The 16225-nt window shown below is 42.6% G+C and overlaps 1 protein-coding gene and 1 non-coding gene across 2 annotated transcripts in view; both read left to right on the top strand.

The window, feature by feature from the left end:
* Positions 1-16225, top strand: part of HRH1 (histamine receptor H1) — a 147696-nt gene that overhangs the window by 104766 nt on the left and 26705 nt on the right. The window lies entirely within an intron of this gene.
* LOC143647491 (U6 spliceosomal RNA) lies at positions 5635-5740 on the top strand. The gene has a single exon (XR_013158114.1). It is a non-coding gene; the product is annotated as a U6 spliceosomal RNA (small nuclear RNA).

Raw genomic sequence — 16225 nt, 5'->3', positions numbered from 1 at the left:
GTTGTGAACCTGGGGCATACCCAACCAGCTGACCTTTACATGGATTGCTCCCTACTCGTTGGTTGTTTTCACATGGAGCTCAAACCCATTCCCTCTGACTCCAAAGCTCATTTTCACACCCTCTGGTTGACCCACTCTATGATTCCTAAGCTCCTGCTGTGTGCTGGACCCTGAGCCAGGCACCTGGGGTAAAGGAAATACACAGACCATGGTCTGAACCTCTGAGGAGCACACAGGCTTGTGGGAAGAGACAGACAAGGAAACAGATAGTGAGAGAGTGGGGTGGTAAGAGCTGTGGTAGAGAAGACCCAAGGTGGGGTGTGTGGAAAAATTGGGCAAGGCCTTTATCTTCTGAGGGAGAAGTCCAGTAAGGGGTCACAGAGATGCCAAAGGATGGGTGGAAGTTCTCTGGAGGTTGGCGGCACAAAGGACAATCCTGGAAGAGAGAATAGCAGGCTCAGTGCATGAGATGCTTGGGAGTTCTGAAGTCCAAGGGCTGGAGGTTGATGGTGGGCAGGGAGTGACACTGGGGCTCCAGGACAGAGTGGGAAAGGTACGCACAGGCCAGGTACGCACAGGGGCTCGTGCTGAGCCCCAAAGGTCAGGTGTTTCCATTTGCTAAAGCTGTGGGAATGCAATATACCAGAAACGGACTTTTACAGTGGAGATGTATTAGCTTACAAATTTACAGTTCTAAAGGCCATGAAAACGTCCAAATTAAGGCATCAAGAAGAGGATACTTTTTCTGAAGAAAGGCTGCCGGCACCTGGGACACCTGTGTCACATGGGAAGGCACATGGGCAGCATCTGCTAGTCCTTTCTGGGTCCCATTTCTTTCAACTTCTGGTTTCGGTGGCTTCCTCCCCAAGCTCCTCTGGGGTTTTCTTCTCTGTTAGTTCTCTCAGCTTTTTCTGTCCTTTATCCTCTCATAAAGGACTCCAGTAAAAAGGATTAGGACCCACCTTGAATGGGATATTCTCAATTGAAATAACCTGACCAAAAGGTTCCACCTACAATAGGTCTGCACCTAAAGGAATGGATTAAAAGAACATGGCCTTTTCTGGGGCTACGTAACAGCTTCAGATCAGCACACCAGGCTTATTAGAGAGCATACCAGGCTTATTAGAAGTTTAGAACAGAGGGTTCTAGAATCAGACATACCTAGATTTGAGTCTAGTCTCCTTTGCCTACATGCTGTGTGGCCTCAGCTGAGATCTTTAACCTCTCTGGGCCTATGTTTCCTCCTTGATAAAAAGGAGGAGGGATAATCAAAAGCTTTCCCTCCAAGGGTGGATGTGAGAAGATGAGAGTATGTAGAAAGCCACTGTAAGATCCAGGCAATGTCTGTGGTCATTCCCACTCTTGGGGGTGGGGGTAGGGGTGAGGGGTGCTATCTGGCCCACCCCCTGACAGCGGCCTGAAGGGCTAGATGTTGTGGGCCACGGAAACAGGGTCGGTGGATAAGGAAAGAAGATACGTCCTCTTAAGAAGTTTGTAATTGAAAAAGGGAGAGCAGACAGTTTCTGCATTGTGGTATGTACACAAGAGAGAGGTCCAGAAGAATTTAAAACTGTGTTTCCCAAACTTTTATATTCTGCCTTCACAACTTTTGTCATATCACTTTACTTATCTGTTCTATTATTTCCTGAATACTTTCCTTTAAATCACTTTTGAATTGACGCACGTTTTATGCTTAGCTTTGTCCTAACGCTCATTTTATCCTCATCCACTGGAGACTGTCAATTCAACTTGAACAATTTCACTTGAAATCCTTCTACCCAGATAAAACTCACTATTAATATTTGAAGAAACATTTTTCTAGACTTTTCTCCAAGCACAGATACCCATACAATTTTACATAAATGGGTTTACATGCTGTTTGTAACCTCCTTAATCTGACAGAATATCATGACCATCTTCCCATGTCAATAAGAGGCAGCCACATCAGTATTAAGAGCTGCTGACCATCTCAGGGTTTTAATGTGCCACGATTTAACCAATCCCATAGTGACTGATGTTTATATTGTTCTAATTTTCAAATGATATAAATGGCGCTATGGTGAACTTCTTTTTTGTACTCTGTGTGATAAAGGATTCTCAGAAATAGAATTACTGCGCCAAAGGGTATGTATATTTTACCACGCTTTGAGTAAAAATCCTCAAATTTAAACATACTTTTACCATATGACCCAGGGATTCCATTCCTAGGTATATCCGCCCCTCCCCCCCCAGAATTAAAAACAGAGATTCAAACAGATACTTGTACACCACTGTTCTTAGCAGCATTATTTACAATAGCCAAAAAAAGAGAAACAACCCAGGGGCCATTGATTGGATAACAGAAAAACAAAACGTGATATGTGCATACAATAGTATTTTATTCAGCCATTAGAAGGAAGGGAGTTCTGATGGATGCTACAGCATGGATGATCCTTGAAACCATTATGCCCAGTGAAATAAGCCAGATGCAAAAGGATAAATATTGTATGATTCCACTTTTATGACTTATCTAGATAAGCAAACTCATAGAGACAGAAGATAGATTAGAAGTTACCAGGGGCAGGGAGAAATGGAAGTTACTGCTCAGTAAGTTCAGTGTTTCTGTTGGGAAGGTGAAAAAGTTTTGAAGATGTATAGTAATGATAGTTCCCAATGCAGAACACAGTGAATGTAACCAGTGCACCGAATTAGACATTTTAAAATGGTAAAAGTGGCCATTTTTATGTTTTATGTATTTTATCATGATGCATTTTTTTTAAAAATACCACCATCAGTTCTCCTGAAAGAGTCCTAATTGACATCACCCAATGTGAGAAGCCAGTTTCCCTCACTCTCTTCTGCCTTGTATTGCTCATGGAGATGTTAAAATTAAAATAATAATAATTTTAAAAAGTCCAATTAGGAAATACGCTTCACTAGAGAGATTTTGCAGATGAGTGTTTGGGGAGATTTAATGGTTTTGAATTGCCTTGAATCTTGATTTTTTTTTTTCACATCTTGTCTGATAAATACATCACTTCTAGTTTGTGTGATAGAATCAGATGCATCAGTAATTCACTGTGTTTGGCCAGTGGCACTGTGACCTCCAGAATCTCTACCATAAGGACAACTTTAAGAACCATCAGGCTGCTTTGGATGTTATCTTGTCTGTCCAGTGGTAGCCAATGCTCCCCCTCGTTTACTGAGTGTTTAACAGGTGCTACCAGGCTCTGTTAGGTCAGCACTCCTTGGCTATTATCTCACTGAATCCTTGAAAAGTCCCAACAAGGTAAGAATTATTATTTCTATTTTAGACCTGAACCAACTGAGACTCAGCTGGCCAGGGCTGGCACTCAGACCTGGAAGTTCACTCCAATCCCTTGCTCATCACCTGTATTAGTTAGGGTTTAGAATCAGCCGGAAATATCGGTAGATATAAAATTTATAAAAGTGTCTCATGTGACTGCAGGAACGCAGAGTCTGAAATCCGCAGGGCAGGCTGTGAAGCCGACGATTCTGATGGAGGGTCTGGACGAACTCCACAGGAGAGGCTTACCAGTCGAGACAGGAAGAGCCTGTCTCTTCTGAATCCTCCTTAAAAGGCTTCCTGTGATTAGATTAAGCATCACTCATTGCAGAAGACACTCTCCTTTGGCTCAGCTGTTGATGCAGCTGACATGATCATGATTTAATTCTATGAAATGTCCTCATGCAACAGACAGGCCAGCACCTGCCCAACCAGACAAACAGGTACCACCACTTGGCCAAGTTGACACATGAACCTGACTATGACACCACCACTCTGCCCAGCTCCACTGAGAACTTGCAGGGGAGGCCCTTGCCTGGCTTGCCTCTTGCTCCTGCCCCCATTATCTATTATACTAGGTAGCTGCCCTCAACTCCAGTTAATGGAGAGAGCAAAGACCTTGCCTTGGTGACTTCGGTTGGAATCCCGCCTCTGCCCCTTCCTGGCAGTGTGGCTCAGCCTTGGTGTTCCCATCTCTCAAATGGGGCAAACAATTCTTTCCTTGCAAAACTGCTTTGAGGATAAAATGAAATAGTGGGTATACCCAGTACATAGTAAGCACTAAACAAAGGCAGCTGTTGTTATTTTGGTATATAAACTTAGTCCTCAAAGACCCCTGGATCCCAAGAGTGGAGCACCATGGAGTTAGAGATGGCTTAGGACCCTCGGAGCATAAACCTCATTATTCATTCATTCATTCATTCATCAAATTTCAATTGGGTGTATATTATGTGCCAAGCATCACAATAAAGAGATGAACCTGACAAAGGTCCCAGCTCCCCAGGAACTTACCTACTGGGGCAGGGAGGGGGGTTGAGACCGACAGTAGCATAGAAGGCAAATAAATCTGTACCCTCAGTTAAGTAGTGTTAGGTGCTATAAAGGAAATAAAACAGGCTAAGAAGTTAGAAATAAGGACAGAGAGGGCTTGGGGAGGAGAATCATTTAGATCTAGTGGATGAGGACAGCCTCTGGGAGAAGCTGGCCTCTGAACAGATTGCTGAACAAAGGAGGGCAGTCTCGGGAAGATTTTAATTAGCAGTTTTGATGCCCAAAGCCAGCCGCTAACAGGGGCCCTCAAACCAACTTTGTAATTTATGAGCACTGCCGCTGCTGGCTCCGTATTTCAACAAATTATAATAATAAAAGGCACCGAGCTCTTTCGTTTCTAACTGTTATGGGAGGACACGTACTGTTGACATGTGCATTTAATAAATTAAGAAATGCAACTGTATCTCATAATCATAACTTGACATCTTTGCCCTGGCACCCCTGTCTGTTTATGGCTGAAGCCTGGAGGTAAGCCCTGGGCAGAGAAGGTATTTCAAATCAGGATGATAAACAGGTGGGTGGGAATGAACAGTGGAAAGGACTGGGACTTCCGAGAGACTCCTCTGCTCCCCATTTGCCCAGGACAGTTCCCAGCCCTGGCAGGAACCAAAATTCACTTCTTGTGGTCTTTTTTTTGGGGGAGGGGGGGGATGGCCTGGGAATCAAACCCGGGTCTCCCGCATGCAAGGCGGGCATTCTAACCACTAAACTACCTGTGCACCCACCTCTTGTAGTCTTTTTTTTTTTTTTACATGGGCAGGCACCGGAAATCGAACCCGGGTCCTCGGGCATGGCAGGCAAGCACTCTTACCTGCTGAGCCACCGTGGCCCACCCACTCTTGTAGTCTTGATGAGGCAACTTCATCCTGCAAGTTCAGGTGCAGACTGATGGGGCTGTGGAGCAATTCCTATGGCTCCAGGCAGTATTTTTCAGGCCATCTCCATCAGAATCATCAGGCATTCCTAGCAAAATCGCAACTTCACAGCCTCATCCCAGATCTACTGAGTCACATTTCTGAGGAGGCCCTGGGGTCTGCATTTGAACGAGCTCCCAGATGATTCTGGTGCACTGCACCCTTCAAGAGCTGCTGGAGGGTGGGAGCTTCTGATCAGAGTACTTGAGACCCTGGTTGTCCTGGGCAGCTGCTGAAGATGACACCTCAGTGTCAGGCTGGCAGAGAGAGGGGCGTGGCCTCAACCCCAGTTTGTGTTTTTGCCTGTAAAAGAATTGAGGCAAAAGCATGGAATGAAGGAGGAATTTCAGAAGTTTGCAAGCTGCAGGAATGCAATATACCGGAAACAGAATGGCTTATTAAAAGGGGAATTTATGGAAGGATACAGAGGAGATTAGCATGGCCTCTGCACAAGGATAGCATGCAAATTCATGAAGTGTTTCATTTAAAAAAAAGGGGGGGCGGACTTTATTAAGTTGCCAGTTTACATTTCAAAGGCTGTGAAAATGTCCAAATTAAGGCAAGGCTATGAAAATGTTCAAATTAAGGCCTTCAGGGAAAGAAACCTTGGTTCAAGAAGGCTGATAATGTTCAGGGTTTGTCTCTCAGCTGGAAAGGCACATGGCAATGTCTGCTAGCTTTCTCTCTAGGAATCTTCAATGGTATTCTAGTTTGCTGGTTGCCAGAGTGCAATATACCAGAAAAAGAATGGCTTTTAAAAAAGGGAATTCTGTCTCCTTGTATCAGAGTAAGATGGCCGGTAGCTTTGATTGTGATTATAGTGAGCTGGAGCCACTTGATCACTAACAAAAGACATCTGTTGACCAACAGCAGCTGAGCTTCCTGTTAAAATATATAGCAACAAAGGAAGAAAAGAAGCAAAACAGAAATAGTGCTTGCCAGTCCCTTAGAACAATGCTGCTCAGAACCAGTCCAACACTGAATGTATCTGCACTGTGAGGATAATATTCAGAGAAGCCTGTTGTGTGCATATTTATTCACATTTTTTGTAAATGTTAAATCATTTATCACAAGTAAATATGAGTGCATAGTATGTCATTTCATTCCATTTGAGTTTCTTGAGTATTTTCCTTAAATGTCTGCAGAGTTTCTGCCCCTTTCTTGAACTAAGAGCACTGCAATCTTTTTAATTTGCAGTATGAGTAGAGCATTTTGAGTTTTAACGCTAAGGAAACACAACCATCTGGTGGGCATATATACACACACCAAAAAAAGGGGGAATTTAATAAGTTATAAGTTTACGGTTCTAAGGCCATGAAAATGTCCCAGTTAAATCAAGTCCGTAAACATGTGCAACCTAAGGCATACAGGGAAAGATACCTTGATTCAAGAAGGCTGATGAAGTTCAGGGTTTCTCTCTCAAGTGGAAAGGCACATGGCAAACACGGCATCTGCTAGCTTCCTCTCCAGGCCCCTTGCTTCATGAAGTTCCCCCAGGGGCATTCTCTTTCATCTCCAAAGGTCGCCGGCTGGTGGAGTCCATCTCTTTGGGACTCTCATGGCTTTCTCTCATGTTGTCCTGTCGTGGTTCTGTGGCTCTCTCCTCATTCTCAAAAGACACTCTCTCCAAAATGTCTCCTCTTTTATAGGATTCCCATAAACTAATCAAGAATCACGTAGAATGGGTTGGGAAACATCTCTATTAATACCCACAATTGATTGAGTCACATCTCCGTGGAGATAACCTGATCAAATTTCCAGCCTATAGTACTGACTATGGATTAGAAGAAATGGTTGCTCCCACAAGAGTGATTAGGATTAAAACATGACTTTTCTAGGGTACATAAATCCTTCGAACTGGCACAAATGGCTTCCCCAAGGCCCTGTCCATTCTATTGACTCTAAAGCTTTTCCAACATGGTTCCCTCTTAAAGGGCTCCAGTAAGCAACCCCACCTTGAATGGGTGGAGACACACCTCCATGGAAACCATCTAATCAAAAGTTACCACCCACAACTGGGTGGGTCACATCTCCATGAAAACAATCAAAAAGATCCCACCCAGCAATACTGAATGAGGGTCAAAGGACATGGCTTTTCTGGAGTACAGAATAGCTTCAAACCAGCATAGGCTATGTGATAAGGCTCTGCCATGCTTCAAATGGGAAGGGAAAAGAAACACACGTGTAGACACACACACAAAGCTTAAGTGTCGCTTTCAAATGGATTATTTTCCAGCCTGGACACAATTTTCATTTTTCTCTGCTAAGTCGTTACAGAAGTTGCCTTTTTTTCGCTGCCTCTTGTCGGCGAAGGACACATTTCATGGTCTCTCATTTTGTGAGACCTCTGCGGGGACAGGCCTGGGAAATGTACTTGTTGCAGTTAGAGGACCCCACAGAGGCCATCACAAAACCCCACCAGGCCCCGCGTGCTGGGGTCCGTCCACAGAGACTGGAGACAAGCTGTCATGGATAGCTCAGGTCTTACCCTTTTTTGTCAGACCTTCTGGCTGCCATCCTATTGGCTTTACTGAGAAAAATTCCCCAGGTACCTTTTCTTTTTTTTTTTTAATTGTGGTAAAAATACAGATAACATAAAACCATTTTAACCATTTTTTAATGTACAATTCAGTGGCATTAAGTACATTGACAATATTGGGTATCTTTCACTAGTATTTCCAGAACATTTTCATTATCCCAAACTGAAACTCTGTACCCATTAAACAAAAATGCCCCATTCTTGCTTCCCCGCCCCCCCACTGGCCCTGGTAACTTCCAATCTACTTTCTGTCTCTATGAATTTACCTATTCTAGTTATTTCATAAAAGTAGAATCATACAGTACTTTTTCCTTTTGTATCTGGTGTCTGTCACTCAGCATAATGACTTTAAGTTCCACCCATGCTGTAGTACGTATCAGAACTTCATTCCTTTTTACGGCTGAATAATATTCCATCGTATGGTAGGACCACATTTTGATTATCCATTGGTCTGTTGATGGACACTTGGGTTGTTTCCCCCTTTGGGCCATTGTGAATAATGCTGCTCTGAACATTGGAGTACAAGTGTCTGTTCAAGTCCCTGTTTTCAATTCTTTGGGACATTAAAATGCAAACAACCAAACATTGCATGCTTCATTGCATGCTTCCCAGATAAGCCAAACCCCACCCGTAGCCTTACCAAAGGGATCCACCTGGAATCTGATCCAGTCTCTGGATCCAGCTGCCAAGTCGCAGGACACACAGAGGACCAAAGAGCAAGTCGGACTGCAGCGTGAGTGTGCAATTAGCAAAACCCAGCCTGCGGTTTTGCAAGGATTGTTGCAAGGGCAGAAAAGGGATGGGTGAGGAATCTATACATTCAAACAGACGTAAAAGACATCAGTTTTTTAAATGGGCAAGAATACAGTTTAGGGTTGCACATTTGGGTGGTAAAACAATTTTAAAAGATGCTGGAAGTGGTTGCTACTATAAAGTCAGGAGGAGGGAGGGGGAGGAGGGGATTTGTGAGTGGAGTAGGAGTCCAGCGTGGGGCTTCTGGGGTGGGTGGCTGAGTTCTCTTTCTTGACTTAGGTGGTATATTTGCGTTATAATAATCCACTAATCTATATATGAGATTTGAGTATTTTTATGTACTTGTGTCTTATTTTACCCAAAAAGAAAAAAAAATTTAAAAAGGAAGTGGGGAAAGTGTTGGACACAAATAGAAGGAGTCAGCCAGACCTGGCTCCAAATCTAAGTTCTACTACCTGTTAGCTCTGTGACCTTTGGCAAATCACTTCACCCCTCCAAGATTCAGTTTTCTCATCTGGAAAATAAATTATAATAGTACTTACCTCCCAGCATCTTGGTGGGAATGTAATGAGACAATGTATATAAATCCCTTAGTCCAGTGCCTAGCCCGAAATAAACTTGAAACTTCACTTGTAGCTGGGTGCTGGCCCTTCCCGGGCACACTGGCAGGTGGAAACATGCCCTGGCTACAGGCGGAGATGGTAAATTCGTTTCGGTTATCCTACACCAGGAAAATAATGCTATTTTTACCCTGTGACTCTTGGACTGCCCCCTGCAAACCTTGCCTGCCTGCTATGACTTTTGTTTTGTTTTTTTTTAACTTTTTTTATTGTATAGTATAACATAGATACAAAGCAAGGAAAAAGAAAAAAGCAATCCTTTTCAAAGAACTCTTCATCAAGTAATTACAGGACAAACCCCAGAGTTCGTCATGGGCTACCTTTCCATCATCTCAGATTTTTCCTTCTAGCTGCTCCAGAACATTGGAGGCTAGAAGGAATATACATTTTTTATCATCACAATCAGTTTTTTTTTTTCCTTTTCTGTGGATAACATCATACATGCAAAAAAGCAATAAATTTCAAAGCACAGCAAACCATTAGTTGTAGAACAGATTTCAGAGTTTGGTATGTCTGGTAGTTAGATTTAGTTGTCAACTTGGCCAGGTGAAGGCACCTAGTTCTGTTGCTGTGGACATGAGCCAATGGTACGTGAACCTCATCTGTTGCTAATTACACCTGCAGTCGGCTAGGAGGTGTGCCTGCTGCAGTGAATGATGTTTGACTTAATTGGCTGGTACTTAAACGAGAGAGCTTAACGTAGCACAGCCCAAGCAGCTCGGCATATCTTATCTCAGCACTCGCAGCTCAGCCCAGGCCTTTGGAGATGCAGAAAGAAATCACCCCGGGGAGAGTTGTTGGAACCCAGAGGCCTGGAGAGAAGGCCAGCAGAGACAGACCATCCTGTGCCTTCCCACGTAAGAAAGAACCTCACTTGAAAGTTAGCTGCCTTTCCTCTGAAGAACTAACAAAATCAGTCCCCTTTTATTAAAAGACAATCCTTCTCTGGTGCGTACATTCCAGCAGCTAGCAAACTAGAACAGTATGAGTTATAGTTCCACAATTTTAGGTTTTTACTTCTAGCTGCTCTAACATATTGGAGACTAAAAGAAATATCCATTTAGTGATTCAGCACTCATTCCCTCTATGACTTTTATCAGGCTGTGCTGAACTTCAAGGTCAGACAAGCTGAGGGTAATGGTAGCACCCCCTCCTCCCCAGGGTAAGGTTATCTATCTGTGAAATATTTGCTCTTTATAGTCAGGTTTCCTTCAAAATCCTGCTCCCCCAGGAACCTGACAGAGACAGCTGGCCAATCCTTGATGGCTTAACTGAGAGGGCGACCAGAAATCATGTTAGATGGGCTGTTTGGAGTCCCTGTCCCCTGAAATATCTGAAAGTGGGAATATGAGTTTAATTCATAACAGTTCAGTAGATTCACTGGTGTTTACTATAAAACAATTGTGTTCAATGTTCCCTGAATTCCCAGAAAGATGCCTTCTAATGATCCCCTTAAATCCACAAATCCTTTAATGGTAGACCCTGTCAAAATGCTTTAAGGCACTGCAGGGGAATGCTGTAAAATTTTTCAGCAATTCTTTGTTCCAGTGATTTTGTAGTTGTTCTGATTGAACAGGTGAGATTCCCAATGAGGTACTAATAATTGGTTAACAGCTCTCTTTAACCCCCACCCCCTGGGTTCTGGAAACTTATCGCCAGAGAAGAAGCAGGAAGTGGGAAAGGGGTGGGGTTGAGGGGCAGCCAGGACTTGACAAGGAACTGAAGCATGCTATAAATTCACGGTTGTCACTTCCCTGGATTGGGAGAGTTCTCTTGGCATCAATTTATGAAAACTATGGTTATTTTCCATTTCCTCATCTCTGTGATTATTTTCATAGGAAGCTGAGTGGTTCCCTGGTGATCACAAATCCCACACGTTGCAGGGAATTTTAACTCAAATACTGAAATATGCAGCCATCTATTATATATCCACTGGCTCCCCTTCCTCTGATGAGTTCACTGCACTTATTTTGATCACTTATCACTAGTGGAGGTTTTTGTGAATTCTGGAAAAGAAGAGGAGAGGAAAACCAGTGGAGAAAAATAGGATTGGAGAAAATGCCCATTTAGGAAGAAGATGGCAGACTGGCATGCAGGGAACAAGGGTGCAAGTTACTGAGCTGTTGCCATGCTTTGTAGCTGGGGCGGACCTCAATAAGAGTCGAGGGAGAATAGGTGGACCCTGAATCTAGTGATTTGGAGGCACTGGAAAGCATCCAGTCTTCATACCAAGCAACTCTGCCTAATTCTTTCCATCGAGGTTCCTCTCCTTCCACCATTCAGGCACATTCAACCCTCAATAATAGTTATCCGAATGTGTCAGAAAGCATTTTCCCTTTTTTAAAGCCACTCTCTTAAAATGCAGATGCTCCTTAAAGAGCTGTCTGAATTTTCACGCTATGTGGACGTTTCAGATTCATTTAGCATGGTTGTTTTCAAACTGTACTTTGAGGGACTCTGGGGAGCCTCAGGCAAAGAGGGAGGGAAAGAGCCAAGCAGATGGTGCTCATATCCCCCATACCTCTATTCCAACAAGACCAATCTGCTTTTATCTGTTTCATATAAATGTTTACATGAACCATTGGATGGACTAAGAAGAAAAGGGGAAAACTCAAATCTTGCATAATCCCTTTGTTTGACAGAAGCCCAGAGAAGTCGAGAAAGGGGCTCAAAGCCACACAGCAAATTCATTCAACAAATGTTTACTGAGCACTTAGTATGGGCCAGATGCACAGCAAACAGAGATGAGTGCATGAATCTCCTGCCCTTAAAGAGGGGTGCTCTTCTTGGTAGCCTTGCAGGGGCTGCACGGGGAACTGTCTGCTAGGAAGAAAATAGCCTTCTTCCGCCCACTTTGTGTTCCAACTTGATCATCCTCACACCCCAAATATGAGTGTTGTCATCTCTTCCTGTGCATGCAAAAGCAAACAGACTGTCATTTGCTGCAAGATGTGTACCTACTGTGTGTGAAGCATGAGGCTACAAAGCTGGTTAACATGTGGTTCCTGCTTCCTCGGAACTTGCAGCCTAACAAGAGAGAGAAAAACTCTACGTGATTGGCCACAACACAGTGCTAAACGCCTTGTGGAGGGAGTGATAAAGGGAGTTTTAGCTGGGGAGAGAGGAACCATATCTAACCAAGAGTGGTGATACTGGACTTGAGCCTCTCTTATCTCCCCAGTTTTTAGGGTGGAGTCAGGTAGCCGTCACTTCAAAGCTCAGCCACCACCCCCCCCCAAGCCCTGTGAACTTGAACAAGGCATCTAGCTTCCCAGAGCCTCATCCTGAAACACATGGGTGAAAATAATTGTTCCTTCCTCTGGGAGTTACTGCAAAGATAAAAGGAGATAATGCCCGCTCCACTGTTAGCCTCAATAAATGCAACTCTTAATTCTAGAGATAAGGCAATGCTGAGAGAGAAGCATTCCAGATGAGGGCAGTGCCCAGGCAAAGTGGCAAGAGGAGAAATCAGGCAGTGTCTAACAGGTTGTTAGATTTGTTGGCGCTGAGATCCGTGGCAAGGAGGGAGTTTTGGGAAAAGTGGAGCAGAGCTGAGTCCGGCAGCTGTGGGTTTGTTTGCCCGTTAGCAGAAAGGAGGGACTATCCATGGGAAATTAAACAACTGTGGTTGATGGTAGAAAGTGGTGATTTGACAAGGACTGTGTGGCTCAGAGAAGGTAGAGAGTGTTTCCAATTGAAGCAAGAAAGGAATTCATAGATGGCTTCATGCAGATACTAATTCCTATGAATAATATCATCCATTGACTACCACAATTGAACAGATGTAAAGTTATTTAACCTCACATTGGTTCTGTGAGGTGTAGTCCTGTGATAATCTCCATCATGGAAGAAGTCAAAATGAGGGACAGAGGGGTGATCTCAGGCCTGTCATATCCTGAAGCTTAGGCCACTTTTTTTTTTTTTAGGTATAATTCACATTCCATACAATTTGCCATTATAAACTATACAATTCAGTGATTTTTAGTATATTCACAATGTTATGCAACCATCACCACTGTCTAATTCTAGTACATTTTCATCACTGAGGAGAGACCCCATACCCAGTAAGCGGTCATTCCCCTTCCTTCCTTCCCCCACTACTCTATTTTCTGCATCTATGGATTTGCCTTTTCTAAACATTGCATATCAGTGGAATCATATAATATGTGGGCTTTTGTGTCTGGCGTCTTCCACTTGGCATGTTTTCAAGGGTTATCCCTAAGGCAGGTCTCAGTACTTCTTTCCTTCTTATGACCAAATAATATTCCATTGTGTGGGTATACCACATTTTTAAAATTCATTCATTATTGATGGACATTGGGTTGTTTTCTCTTTTTTGCCATCATGAATAATGCTTGAATGCTCATGTTCAAGTTTTTCTGTGGGTTTGTATTTTTATGTCTCTTGGGTATGAACCTGGGAGTGGAATTGCTGGATGGCGTGGTTATCATTCTACCCATAATTTTTGAAGGAGCTGGCCAACTATTTTCCATGGCAGCTGCACCTTTTCGCATTCCCAGCAGCAATACATGAGGTTTCCAACTTCCCAGTGTCCCCATCAATACTTGCTGTTGTCTGTTTTTTTTTCTTTAAACCGTTCTAGTAGATGTGAAATGCTATCTTACTCTGGTTTTGATTTGCGTTTTCCTAAAACTGATAACGCTGAGCATTTTCTTCATGTGCTTACTGGCCATTTGTCTAACTTCTTTGGAGAAATGTCTATTCAAATCTTTTGCCCATTTTAAAACTGGGTTGTCCTTTTATTATTGAGATTAAGAATTCTTTATATATGCTAGATACTTACCAGATATGCGATTTACAAATATTTTGTTCCATCCTGTGGGTTGTCTTTTTACGCTCTCAACAGTATTCTTTGATGCCCAAAAGTTTCTAATTTGAGGAAGTACGATTTATCTATTTTATACTTGGTTACTTATGCTTTGGGTGTCATATTTAAGAAACCATTGCCTAGTCCAAGGTCATGAAGATTTATACCTATGTTTTCTTCTGAGAGTTTTATAGCTTTAGCTCTTACGTTTGGTCCATTTTAAATTAACTTTCGTATATAGTGTAGGGTAGAGGTCCACATTCATTCTTTTGCATGTGGATATTCTGTTGTTCTGGAACAATTTGTTGAAAAGACTGTTCTTTTCTTATTGAATGGTCTTGACACCCTTGTCAAAAATCATTGACACCCTTGTTGATGATAGATGTATGAGTTTATTTCTAGATAGTCAGCTGTAATCTATTGATCTCTATATGCGTCTTTTGTTAAATTTATTCCTAGGTATTTTATTCACTTGGATAGTATTGTAAATGGAATTTTCCTCATCATTTCATTTTTGCTAAGTTTATTGTTAATGTATAGAAATGCAACTGATTTTGCTATATGGCTCTTGTATTCTGCAACCTTACCAAATGCATTTATTAGCGCTAATAATAGAATTCTTGTGAATTCCTTAGGATTTTCTACATACAAGATAAGTCATCTACAGATAGAGATTGTTTTACTTCTTCCTTTCCAGTCTGGATGCCTTTTATTTCACCTCATTGCTGGGTGGCTTTTAGCTCCTTTTATTGTCTGGGTAAGAAGCAGGCCTGGCTTAAGCCCTGGGGAGGACCCAGCCAGATAAGAGACTATTGAGGTGCAGCCAGGTGAGATGCAGAACAGAGTTTTCTAACTTAGTTATGACACATGTTCCCAGGTACCCCTAGAGATGAGCATGGAAGGAAAGACTGGTCCTTAACTCTGGAGCATATTTCTGGAGCATTTAGTAACTATTTATTGAGTACCTACATGGTTCTCAGGTTTGGGAACACAGAGATGACTCAGACTTAAATTTGGCACCCACAGTCTAGTAAGAAAATCTAATCAGTAATTAAGGAATTACAACTCAGTTTAGTTAGGATTATGACAGAGGGCTAAACAAAGTTCAGAGGAAGTTGCAGGAGGAAGCAAATTCACCCTGCCTGTGGGATCGTGCAGTGCCATAAAGGGATGCCATAAAGGGATGCCATAAAAGAACTGGGAGGTAAAGACTTAACTGACTGCCTTGCCAGGCTGAGAGGAAGGGACAACACGAACATGGCAGTGAGGACAGCATAAGAGCAGGGCCTATAAAGTTGGAGTGTCAAAAGATAAGGTTGCATGTAAGTTGGAACCAGATGGCAAAGGTCCTGGTGTGACAGGTTCAAAAGCATTAATGTATAATTAGTCACTGCCTGGTCTTCTTCCTCAGTTCCCAGAGCAGATTTTGTGTGACTGCTCATCTCTTGAGTTCCATTGCGCTGATCGGAATAAGGAATAAAGAGAAGGGAGTAGAAAAGACAAATTGATGTACATTAGAAATGGCATGGTGCACATATCAGAAAGGTTGAAGAGTGGGTGGGAGAAAGAAAGGGGGAATAATGGGGGCTCCATTCAAACCAAAGTGTTTGGTACAGAGGGACAGAGATTTGAGGGCCAGCAGTTGCCACAGGAAGTGGGATTATGGGGTGATAATGGGAGAAGAGTTTCCTTAGGGTATTTTGCCTCTTTGAAACTCTTCAGTAAAGATTTAGATTATTTCTTGAGCTTTTATTCCCCTCTGGATATTGGACTTGAATTTTTTTTTTTAATGTGAGGCCGGGAATAGACTGGACATGACAGAGCCCACTTGTATTTGGGTTTTGCTTTATTACACATAGAGGTTAGGTCCTGACCACGCTGACAAACCATGATTGAGTTTGTTTTTATAAAACATTTTTTATTGTGAAATATAACATATATACAAAAAAGCGATCAATTTCAAAGTAAATTTTAACAAGTAATTTTAGAATAAATTTCAAAGTACAGTATGGGTTACAGGGCTACCATTTCAGGTGTTTCCTTCTAGCTGTTCTAAGACGCTGGAGACTAAAAAGAAATATCAATATAGTGATTCAGCAGCCATACTCATTTGTTAAATCCTATCTTCCCTGATACAACTCCTCCTTCTCCTTTGATCCTTCTGCCAATCTTTAGGGATATTTGGGCAATGACCCAAATAACTTCTTCATGTTGAAAAGGGGTGTTGACATTAAG

Source organism: Tamandua tetradactyla, chromosome 9 (genome assembly GCF_023851605.1).
Source record: "Tamandua tetradactyla isolate mTamTet1 chromosome 9, mTamTet1.pri, whole genome shotgun sequence".
Taxonomy (NCBI): Eukaryota; Metazoa; Chordata; class Mammalia; order Pilosa; family Myrmecophagidae; genus Tamandua; species Tamandua tetradactyla.
This window is presented reverse-complemented; position numbering and strand designations above follow the sequence as displayed.